This window comes from Octopus bimaculoides, chromosome 21 (assembly GCF_046866305.1).
Source record: "Octopus bimaculoides isolate indiv1 chromosome 21, ASM4686630v1, whole genome shotgun sequence".
Taxonomy (NCBI): Eukaryota; Metazoa; Mollusca; class Cephalopoda; order Octopoda; family Octopodidae; genus Octopus; species Octopus bimaculoides.
In genome coordinates, this window is record NC_142948.1 from 9,031,207 (window position 1) to 9,043,706 (window position 12,500).

Consider the following 12,500-nt stretch of genomic DNA (forward strand, 5'->3'; position numbering starts at 1 on the left):
CATATGGAGCCAATGGCAGCCTTAATAAACAAATAAAGAAGTTCTATCCAACAATGCAGTGTTGAGGACTCATTTTCATAGCTCGACATTAACGTATATATATATATATATATATATATATATATATATATATATATATACACCACATACATGCATTCGTACATATATACATGATCTATACATAATATATACATATAGATATATGTATTTGTGTATATTTATCTATGTATATCTCGGTTTTGCAAATGGTTTGCAAGATTCTTGATGTGAAATCAGTTGCTGAAACAAAATTTGCTGTATGTTGAGAGGGTCACCTTGGCAATAATAAACACACGCAGTGGTTCAACTTCAATCTCCTATTATTAGTTAGCTGCTTAGTTGATTGACCCATAAGTAGGAAAGGATAAAGAAAATACAATATTAATGTATTTGTAAGGGATACTATGACGAAGTTATAAAAGAACACGATAACAAAGGAGAGTAAATATTTAATATGGGAGTTCGTATTCTCGCATACATCATTTTCTAACTCGAAGTTACATGTACTTTGTCTATGCTGTTTGTCTAAGCAGTTTGCTTTTACGACCATGACTGACACATCAAATTTTTCTTCTGATTAAACACCTTCAGTAGAATTCAAACAGTTAAAACCGACAAGAAAACGCTGCACATATCGAAACATCGTTCGATAGTGCTGCGTAAGCACGCAATAAAATAAGTCTACTTGAGAACAATAATAAAAGAATATCTTTTCTTCACATCGGGTCAATGAAACACATTTTAAGAAGGGTGCAGGTGTTTCCTTTTGGTAGAGTATTATATCGATCACCGAAGTTTGAGTGAAAGCACGTCATTCACACTGGTGTGATTCACCACCAAAACATAATATACATTATGCTACGTTTTGAATATATTCCAATACCATAGGGTTTCACACATGGATAATACAGTGAGTTGAAAACGTTCGACTAGCTGGGATTATCTATGCAATTAGTAGACAAAATATCCCTTTAGGGGGTGTTTAAAATCATATTATGCCTGCTCAGCAAAGGATATTCTGCACAGTTGGCATGACCGAGATGGATCAATACACAATATAGTAGTATTTAGTATGCAGAACCTTCTGTTAAGGTATTTCAGTGTTTCCTATAAGATCTCTGCATGCGTTCTGTTAATGTGAGTCTAGCAAAGGTAATATCATAAAAGCAGAACTGTTTTCTTGTGTTGGTCGATGAAAGCTTGTCATCGTGTATAATAAGGAGTGAAGTCCAAGAACAAGAGAGATTGAGTGAAATACACGCGCGCACGCACACACACATGTGGATATAAGAAAAACATATATATATATGAGAAAGGAGAGAGAAAAAGAAAGGGTTGTGAAAGTGAAAGAGAATATGTATGTATATATATATATATATATATATATATTACACCGACACAAATACACATTAAGAGAATGTAAATAAAGGGAGATTAACTGAGAGAGAAAGCCGGAGTTATATACATGCATATACGTGTTTGTATATGTGTGTATATATATACATACATATATATACACACACATATATACACACACACATATATATATATATATATATATATATACGTGTGTTTACATATGTGTGTGTGTGTGTGTGTGTGTGTGTGTGTAAGCTTAAAGCTCATAAGCAATCACCGTGTATTGACTAAAGAAAATGGACTTATTACTGAATCATATGAGCGTAGGATTCGGTTCCCCTCTAGAAGTGTGCTTTTGAGTCCCACGCATTCGCAAAACCCACTTTTTCCATCGAGGGTTGATATGCTCCAGTATTAGACTCATTTCATTAGTCGATAAGGTCATAAGGTAAGAAGTGATAAAATGAGAAAGGTAGCAACACTTTATATTGCCTTTGAGTTACTATATTCCTGTTACTTTACAAGACAATTTAGTAGAATGAAGCATTCTTAAAACATCGAGAGAAATCTAAAAGGGAAAACTGCCTCTAGACTAATGCTGTAAAGAAAACAAAGACAAATAAAAAGACAAAAACTTATTGAGAGAAAATGATCAAATCTTAGAGGAAGCAACACTTGATATCGTATTTAAATGAAAATATCTCGATTAATTTTGGAAATGAGTTTGTACAGCTAAGTATTCTGAAAAGATCTAAATGAATGAAATCTGATACTGAAAACTGCCTCAAGATTCTTACTGTGGAATAAAACTTATGGGGCGAAACGTGATCAAGTCGGTATGTGTGTAACGCCTATTATAGTCTTTAAATCACCAGATCTCTGTTATTTTAGAATATCAATTAGAAAAGTTACATGTTATTTAAAAACCCAAATGAGGGTTATACTGAGAACCGCGTGAAAGTTGGTCAAGTGCAAATTACGAAAAATTATGAAGCAAAAGTTGGTCGAATGTTTGTGCGACAACTGATTGTAGCAAACCTGGTTGGGATGAACGAAGTGATTCGAAGCACGCGCTTGTAAATTGGAAAACTGTTAGGCAATGGCTCGTGCCTTTGGTTGTCAGGGTGATCCTAGATCTCTGGGATGTGGAGGCGCGTGGCCCAGTAGTTACGGTGTTGGACTCATGAACGAAAGATTGTGGCTTCGATTCCTGGACTGGGTGATGCATTATGTTCTTGAGCAAAACACTTCATTTCACGTGGATCCAGTCCACTCAGATGGCAAAAAATGAGTAATCCTGTGACGGATCGGCATCCGGTTCAGGTAGGGAATTTATACGTCTTGGAAACCGGAAAACCGACCCTTATGAGCCGACATGACTCAAGAAGGTAACTTTACCTTAAGTCTGTGGTATTCCTTGATTGGTTCTAATTAGAGGTTCTCCTGTATTAAGGAGGCAGCATCATTTAATCGTATATCTTCACATACTTTGTATACTATGTAAACACTTATCTCATTTGACCTTGTTTCCCCTTTCTCCTGATCTTTTATGTGAACCTCTGTACAAATTCCTATACGTGGGAGACAGATCCCTAATCTGGGAAAAGATATATAGTGACACGTTCCCCTGTTCGAACCTTGCAGCATCGGTCGCAAGCCCGTTGCGCAGTGAAGAGAAAAATAAGGAAATATAGGAGTTTGACTGATCGCTATCAATTTGTGTCCGTGGCCGTCGAGATCTCAGGTGGCTCCGGCCCCTGCCCTGCTGATTTCCTCCACACAATCGAGATAACCACAGCCCTTCCGAAAAATAAGTCCTGCAAGATGGGATGGCTGCTGCAGTTAGCGTCACTGGGCATTGTCCACGTCAATGCCATCATGCCATGTCCAATACATACCATTCATTACTCCCTTCCCCATCATCTTCTCCTGCTTAATCCCTTTCCCTTTCGTTTCCTTGTAATTCACTTGTGATTCAATCTTTATGTAAATAAAAGTTATATACATTAAACTGCAAAGTGTCTTTATAATGACCTCCTCACCACCTTATCTGATACCTCTGTTACTTATATAAGAAATCATTATGGAGAAAGCTTTGCAAATAAAAGTAAATATATTTGTAATAAATAAAACTTTGTAAGTAAAGTTAAGTAAATATATATTTACTAAAACTTATATATTATATGCCATGGATGAATGAGGAGATTGTTTTCTAATTATTTTGATTATTTTGTATTAAAGTATATTAATGTAAAATGTTTGTTTTTTATATATTATTTACGATAATGCTTTTTAATTATATTTTTACAATTTTGTTTTTATTGCTGTTTTATTTAGTATAAAACGTATATTTATTATAAAGGAAGCAGACAAATTTATAAATTTTTAATAACATTTAGACAATTTCTATGAACCTATTAACGAGAAGCATTTTGTTTTCAACAGAACAATTATATAAATTTATAAAAGCTCTTTTTGTTGATGTTAAAAAAAAAAAATTACGAATGATATTTTGAATATCAAAGACCAAATTCGATTAATAAATTTGGTTTACAGTTTCTTTACTTTGACCTCTATGGTTAAAATTATGAAAAACAAAATGTTAAATGGATCGCCATTCAATAGAGAATTTATAATTTAATTCTTGTCAGAAATATTTGAATATTTTCCAAAGTAAAAATCTTTGTCGCTAGTAATATCAAATTTACGTATACAGGAGCGCATAATTTATAAGATACGTATTTAATTATTTTCAGTCGTAGCTCAGTGTTTAAAAACTTGCCTTTCAGCCATTGGTAGGGGTTCATGAGTAACCAAACAACAAGAAAAATCGTGGCTATAGGCGCAGGCCTGGTCGTTTGGTAAGAAGCATGTTTTCCAACCACATGATTCCGGCTTTCGTTTCACAGCGTGGTGCCTTGGGTAAGTATCTTCTACAGTAGTATCCTGGAGCCGACAAGTGCACTTCTGGATAAATTTGGTTCATCAAAGGATGAAAGGCAAGGTCGACCTGGACAGAATTTGAACTCAAAAAGACGAACGAAATGCCGCTGAGAGTTTTTGTCTGACGTGCTAATGATTCAGCCATCTTGTTGCCTTCTTTTGAGGGAAAAATAGTCCTTTTTTGGTGTGGAGGGGAGGAAGCTAGTTGATTACATCGACTCCAGTGCTCGACTGGTGCTTATACCATCGACCTCGAAAAGATGAAGGCAAAGTGGGCCCTTTTGTCCGACGTCCTAACATTTTTGCCAGTACATCGCCTTGCTTTCCTTTTGGCGGACTGAAGGGGAAATAAAGATATTTTAGCTATGCTAAACGTATTTATAGAGGGTAAATTAGGCTATGTGGGGTGGTTTAAGATACTAACATTAGGATTTTTGGATTTCAATACTACAAATCATTGGTTTCATATTTTAATTAGGTTAAATTTTATATACTATCCTATCGAATATAATGCTGAACTTGGTTGACTGGAGGGTGCCTGGTCACAATGAACAGAATTTGTACGGCCATATCCTTCAGGCTATTTCTCAAATTTTGTTGTATTATTACCTCCGCCTTAGCGAAGGCGGAGGTATTGTTTTCAGTCGTGTTTGTACTTTCTTCGTGGACAAAATATCTCAAGAACCGCTGGATGTATTCGGCTGAAACTTTCAGGGATGTTTGGCCTTGTGACTGGCACGAATTGGTTAGATTTTGAGATCGATCCGGTGCGGGACAAGGACTCTAGATTATTTTCCTGTTTTTTTTTTTGTTTTTTTTTTTACTTAATTTTTGAGAGCAGTTGAGTATTTTTGTTTGTGACAGTAGTCGAATTTATTTCAGAGATTCTCATTTTAAAAGTCATCTCTGGCTAATCGTTGAGAGGGCGCTGGTGTTGCCTTGGCGGAAGTTTGCGCTCTCTGAGTGCTGTTGTTGTAGTTTGAAACATTGTTCAGAGTTCGAATTCCGACCAGGTCGACTTTGATTTTCATCCTTTCAGCGTCGATAAAATGAGTAACAATTGAGCACTGGGGTTGTTGCAATCGACTTATCCGAATTTTCTGGCTTTATGCCAAAATTTAAAACCAATATTTGAATTTGTTAAGGTGGCGAGCTGGCAGAGTCGTTAACACGCCGGCAAAATGCTTTTATTTGTCTTTGCGTTCTGAATTCAAATTCTACCCAGGCCGACATTGACTCTCATCCTTTCGAGGATGATAAAATAAGTACCAGTTGAGTACTGGGTCGATGAAATCGACTTATCCCCTTCCCCATCCCGAAATTGCTGGTCTGGTGCTAATGGGTGAAATCAGCATTTAAATTTATGTTAAAGATTTACAGTAATCCCTCGACTATCGCGGGTGATACGTTCCAAAACTCCCCACGATAGGTGAAAATCCGTGAAGAAGAAAAAGTACTGTACTGTATATTTAAAAAAAAATTATCTTTATATATTTATTATATTTTAAATGCAAAATAACACAACAGAGGAATCAACGTGAGGTTAAATAATAAACCGCGATAGTTGAAACGCGATATGGCGAGGGCTTACTGTATAGTACAATTTGAATCCTGTGATCTCAAACAAATATCACACAGCTTTATTTTACGTTTAAACTAAATTCCTATAATATTTTATATATGACTTAAATATTTATTCTGTCATAATTAATTATGTAAATTTTGAAAGAATTAAAAATATTCAAAAGATATGAAATCATCAAAATTTGGCAGAAGAGTGGTATTGGGCATTGAAAACTTAACATTGCAAATTAAAAAAAAACAAACTAAAATTAAATTATGAGAAAATGAATATTTACATTTGAATACCAATTAAGCAAAAAAAAAAAAAAGACAAAATCACTAAAATGTTTTAAAAAATATTGCAATTTTTATGTTTTGTCTTTTGTGTTTTCTTTCAGTCGTTGACCTGCGGCCATGCTGGGGCAACTCTCGGAAGAGTTTTAGTCAAACAAATGGGCCCAAGTACTTAAGTTTTTATTTCAAGTCTGGTATTTATTTTAGCGGTGATCTTTGCCGAACCGCAAAGTTACATCTTGATAACCGGTGTTGGGTGTTGGTGTGTTTACGTCTCCTTAACTTTGTGTTTCAGCAAAAAAAAAAAGGGCCGATTGAATAAGTTCCAGGCTTAAAAAAAAACTTTTTGGGGGCGATTCGTTCGAGTAAAGAATTCTTAAAGGTGCTGCCCCAGAACAGAACAACGGCAACAATAACAGAGCACCATAAAAGAATTAGAAAGATTTATAAGAAAAGGTAATTCAATATAAAAGTGGTTTCTTTCCAGCCCAGGACCTTCTTAAAATCTTTGACCCATGACAGGTTTACCACATAATTCTCCGGTGTTCTTGACATAAGCGACCTTACGTGGACATGAAGCGTCGCTCATTGGGGAAATATGCGGGTTGCTGTAGTAGCAAGAACTGTTGAAGGGAAGGGAGGTAATTTGCTTTGTGTCTGTCAACAAGCGGTTTTCGACAATAATTAATGGTGTAAAAGCAGAAATAACAGTGATGAAAAAGAAAAAAAAAACAAAAAACAAACAAACAAGCACGCAACACATATATAAAATTAAAAAGAGGTGAGGGTGGGGGAAATCAAAACTTGTGGACAAAATGCTTTTAATAGTTTGAATGTGATCAATATGTTCAACAAGGGTGATTAGGGTCAATAACCAATGATTATTTTAGTAAACAGCCACCCATGGGTCAAATTTACTTACTTAATGAGCTAAAAGAAAAAACAAAAACGACAAAAACGAAATGAGAATACATACTTAGAGATATACGTACGCACACAGACACAAACACATATGTATGTGTGTGTATATATATTTATATATATATATTTTACATACACATATATATATATATACATATGTAAAAATGAGTACATATATACATTTATATATATATATATGTACATGAATATATACGTATGTATATGAAAATATGCCTCTGTGAGTCTTTGTATTTGCGTAAACATATGTACGCATAGATACATAAGTTTATATATATATATATATATATATAATTACACACACATGTATATACGTGTATATATGTATATACATATATATATATGCGTATGTATATGAATGTATATATATTAGTATTTATGTGAACGTATGAATAATTTGTGTATGCGTATATGTATATGCACACACGTAAATATGTATATATATGCATATACATATGTATATTTACTTATGTGTATATGCGTATTTATATATCTGCATGTACATATATATATATATATATATGTGTGTGGGTATATATATGTGGGTATATATATATATATATATATATATATATATATATATAAATAAATAAATAAACACCCACACACGCACATATACTTACTTAAATACATACACCTATATTTACATACATGCTTATTTACAACCGCCACCCGCCCACATACACACTTACATATATAGAAAAGAAAAATTAGTTTAATGACACCGATAGGGTTAAAACGCTTACAATCATCTAAACTCTGACCTGATGTCAAGTTTGACTGATAATGGAGAAAGCTAAAAAATATTAAACAAAAAACGTTACAAAAACTGAGAAGAAGTATATAAAACTGTTTATAATGTTCTGGAGAGGGTTAAAAACACTTCAAGTTTCTAAGATGTTAATTCCGTGCCAACACTCTAATAAGCTTTTACGCAGAAAAAATAAAATGCAGGAAAATTATTGAAAAAATTTCATAACTTGCAGCGAATGAAGCAGCGTTTTATATTGTTTTGAATCTTTCAGGTAATGGTGTGTGTGTGTGTGTGTGTGTGTGTATGGGTGTGTGCGTGTATGTATCGGTGTGTGTGTGTATGCATTGTGCATAGATATATATGTGTACACACATATATATCTATATACATACACGAACATAAATATATATATAAATTCGTGCACAAATGCATTTACAATTGCACCACGTACTATTATATATATATATATATATATATATATATATATACACTGTATGTATAAACAAGATTTTCCATTTTTTCAGTTTAAGGTATGCAGTTACATACACGTTCTATGCCTTAGAACGTTTATGTGCTTAGATATGTGAGTGTGTGTGTGTGTGTGTGTGTGTGTGTGTGTGTGTGTGTGTGTGTGTGTATATATATATATATATGTATATATATATACATATATTTATATATATACATACATGTATATAATTATATACATTCAGTGTTTTCTTCCAAAGGACTATTACACAGGATACTCTGACATAACAAGTGTGCCAGAACGAACATCCACATTCTACAATCACTGATACCATAGAATCTATATTATCCTTTCAGTTATCGCGAAGTTCTTGGACTTTATTCCAAGACTTCTCCAACTTTATTCTCATCTGGAATTTCCAATCTTGATCCTTCTTAATCCATTTTATTTCCCCTTTCGTTGTATTGCAATAGTTCTTCTTCCTTTCTCTTATTACTCCTCTTCCTCACCCATGTGGAATTTCTTTCTCCACCACCCGTACAATTATGCAGATCACCAACCGGTTTTTTCTTCTCCTTCTCCCCTCCTTTCCATTTCTTCTTCTTACTCTTTATCCTCTTTCTTTCGTTTCTTCTTTGATGTTTTCTACAAAATCTTTTCGTCGTCTTCTTCACTTCAGTAGCTTTCTTCTTTCATTCTTCGTGTCTGTCATTTTCGATCTTCTACTACTACTACTACTCATTCTTCTACTACTACTCATAATACTACTCATTCTTCTTCTACTACTACGTCTTTTCAGTTTTTCCATCCTATCCTATCCTTCCTTCCTTCCTTCCTTCCTTTCTCACTTTCCTGCTTTCTGCTCATTACTAATTGATTAAATATTGAACAAATTTAATTATCTGCCTGTTAAACACAAATGCTATGTTGTAAAGAACTTATTCTCTTCTTTCTTCTTTTCCTTCTCACTTTCTTTCCTTCTTACCTTCGTTTCTTCTTATTGTTGTTGTTGTTGTTGTTGTAGTGATTAGATTTTGATATCAAGTTTTGTCGATTTTATTATTTCCTTTTATACACATTTGTCTGTCTGTGTCCTTGTGTGTGCGCGTGCGTTTGTCTTTTATTCATGTGCGCATCTTTGTGTATATGTTTCTGTGCATGTGTGTGTGTGAGTGCATGTGTGTGTGTGGGTGCATGTGTGTGTGTGGGTGCATGTGTGTGTGTGGGTGCATGTGTGTGTGTGGGTGCATGTGTGTGTGTACTATTTTTATATTTGATTATTTATTTTTGGACTTTCTTTTCATACTTCACTTCGGAAGGAGTAATAACCAAATTGTCAAAACACACACACACACACACACACACACACACACACACAGAGCCACATAATACATTTAGACATAAGTACGCACACGCACGCACACGTGCATACCCTTGCACACATATACACAACTAAAAGAAACAAAATAAAAAAAGAAGCCTGGAAAAATGTCCCTGAAAAATCAGAAACGAAGCAAAAACGAAACAAATAAATAGACATATAAATAAAATATATTAAAAACAACAACAACATAATAATGATAATAATAATAATAATTGTAAAAAGATTAAACAGATGAAATCTATTGATGGTATGGAGAGAAAAGTTTAATTATAACAGTCACATAATTTCCATCGAATCTTTTCAAGTCATTTAGCAAGAATTCGCTTCAGAGAAAATAAAAAAGAATAAATAAAATAAAAGACACAAGATAAAGATAAAAATAAAAGAAAAAATATATCAAAAGATAAAAATTACAATAAAAACTTTAAAAGAATAAAAGATGAAACATTAAAATAGAAAAAAATAAAATACGAAATATATATATATCTATATATATATATATAAAAAGATAACAAGACTACTTCTCCCACTACAGAAACAACAACAACGGCAACAACAACAATAACACCAACAACAGCAACTATTACAACAACAGCGACTACGACAAAATTTACATCGATATTATATAGAATGAAGTCGAAGTTGATTCCAGAGAATGTTCTACTCAAATGAACCGAAATGATCGGAAATCAAGTGGAGTGATATTGGTCTATAAGCTAGACGAAAAAATTTACTATTATTATTATTATTATTATTATTATCATTATTGCTATCACCATCACCACTATAATTGTTATCATTACTATAATTGTTATCATCATCATCACAACAACAATAATAATAATAATAATAATAATAATAATAATAATTATCATTATTATTATTGGTATACCATCATCACAATTATTGTTATCGTTACTATTATCATTATTATCATCACCATTATTATTATCATCATCATCATCATTCTCTATCTGAAGCATAAACGTCTGCAAAGAACGGACAACGCAAGTCACTATCCAATTAAGGTTGAAATCATTTCAACGCTGGTGTCCTTTCAAAAATCGCCGCAACCACCACCACCACCACCACCACCACCACCACCACCACCACCACCACCACCACCACCACCAACAACAACAACAACAACAACAACAACAACAAGGACAAAAGCAATGAAAATGTCAGGAATATTATTGATTCTTAAATTTGGCACAAGGACACCAATTTATTTCGTTTCATTTTAGTTAATTTTATTTTATCTTATTTCTATTTTATTTTATTACAGTCGATTTAATCATCTCTAGTCCTTCACTGGTACTTAATTTTATTGGTAACATGAACGATAAAAGGCAGTGTTGACCTCGGTGGGATTTTTAAACCCAAAGAGTAAAGGGTCACAAATAAATTTCGCCCCGGCCTGCAATGATTCTGTCAATACTCTTATTTTTCACAAATGTCAGAAATATCAAAATATATCAATAGAGGCGGTACTCCAGCATGGTCTGGGTCACAGGCGCTGGAATCAACTTAGGTGATGAAGAATTTCGATTCGCGACAACATGCTTTCAGGTTCGGTCCCGTCTTGTAATTTTTGTATATCATTACTGTACATCTAATGAGCTGACCTGCAAATTTTTCTTATTCCAAGTTGAAGGAGACAACAATTTGAATACTACTCTCTACTGAACGTTGCTCGTCGTTGCCGACTATTTTGCTAAATGCAGTGAGGACATGAAGACAATTTGGACACTCGCTACGCAATAACGTTTTGTGTCAAACTAGGGGAAGATGCTACAGAAGGATTATGAAATGATCATGGATTAACGTGTCTGAGCCCAGCATCTGTTTTTCTCTGATAAAAGAGTTTCAAGGACGGTATAGGTCAGCAGTCTAAGGCGGTGAGAGGTGTGAGAATGAGAAGGATGTCAGAACATCAGATCTGGTTCAGAAAGTTCGCAACGGATGAATACTGTCATGTGTCTACAAAGACAATAAGCATACAGTTTGTAAATGGTGTAGCAACTGTTCACAGAAGTCTGCATGAAGACCTGAACAAGCGCAAAAATTATGAAATAGCTTGTCGCCAGGGTGCTCAGTGTCGAGCATCCTGGTAACCAACGACTTGACAGAGATGGGAATAAAACCTGTCCCTTACTCTTCCTACCATCCAGATTTTGCTGCTCCCTAAGCTGAAGTAGAACCTCAGATGCAGTCGTTTTGAAGATGAAGGAGGCTGACAAAGATCTTCGCTTAGGAGGACTTCCATGGGGCAGTAACGAAGTGATTGGAGCGCTACAACAAGTGCAAAGAAGTAAGAGGGTCCTACTTTAAAAAACAATCCCCGCATTTTGTGTGATGGAACAATGAATCCACAATGCTTAATAGTTTAATTAACGAACCCCAGGAATGATAAAAAGAAAATTTGGCTTCAATGAAGTTTGAACTGGCAAGCGTTTTAGTCTTTGCCTCATCTACTTTGTTATGCACAACTCTTAATTCTTGTCGAAAGTAAAAAGAACAGAGTCCAGAAAATAAATGATTTTTTTTTCTTTCTTAAGCACGGTTATTTTCTTTTCTATCTCTTAATCCTAAATGAGATTTATTTAATTACTGCATCGAAACGAATCCAGAGAAATTACGTCAAACACCTAATTCCAAAGCTTACATCACAAGCACATTTACATACAAACGTATAATCACTCATACATACACACATTCTTTTATTCTCTTGGATATGTACAGGCGTATATACA

The 12,500-nt window shown here is 34.1% G+C and overlaps 1 long non-coding RNA gene across 3 annotated transcripts in view; it reads left to right on the forward strand.

The window, feature by feature from the left end:
• LOC128250423 (uncharacterized) overlaps positions 1-12,500 on the forward strand; it is a 45,114-nt gene that overhangs the window by 24,962 nt on the left and 7,652 nt on the right. Inside the window, exons 3-4 of one of the 3 annotated variants that reach the window (XR_016237738.1) lie at positions 4,188-4,320; positions 6,303-6,654. This is a non-coding gene — a long non-coding RNA (uncharacterized LOC128250423). The remainder of the gene's footprint in view (positions 1-4,187; positions 4,321-6,302; positions 6,655-12,500) is intronic. The other 2 variants (XR_016237739.1, XR_016237740.1) reach the window with 2 other exon arrangements.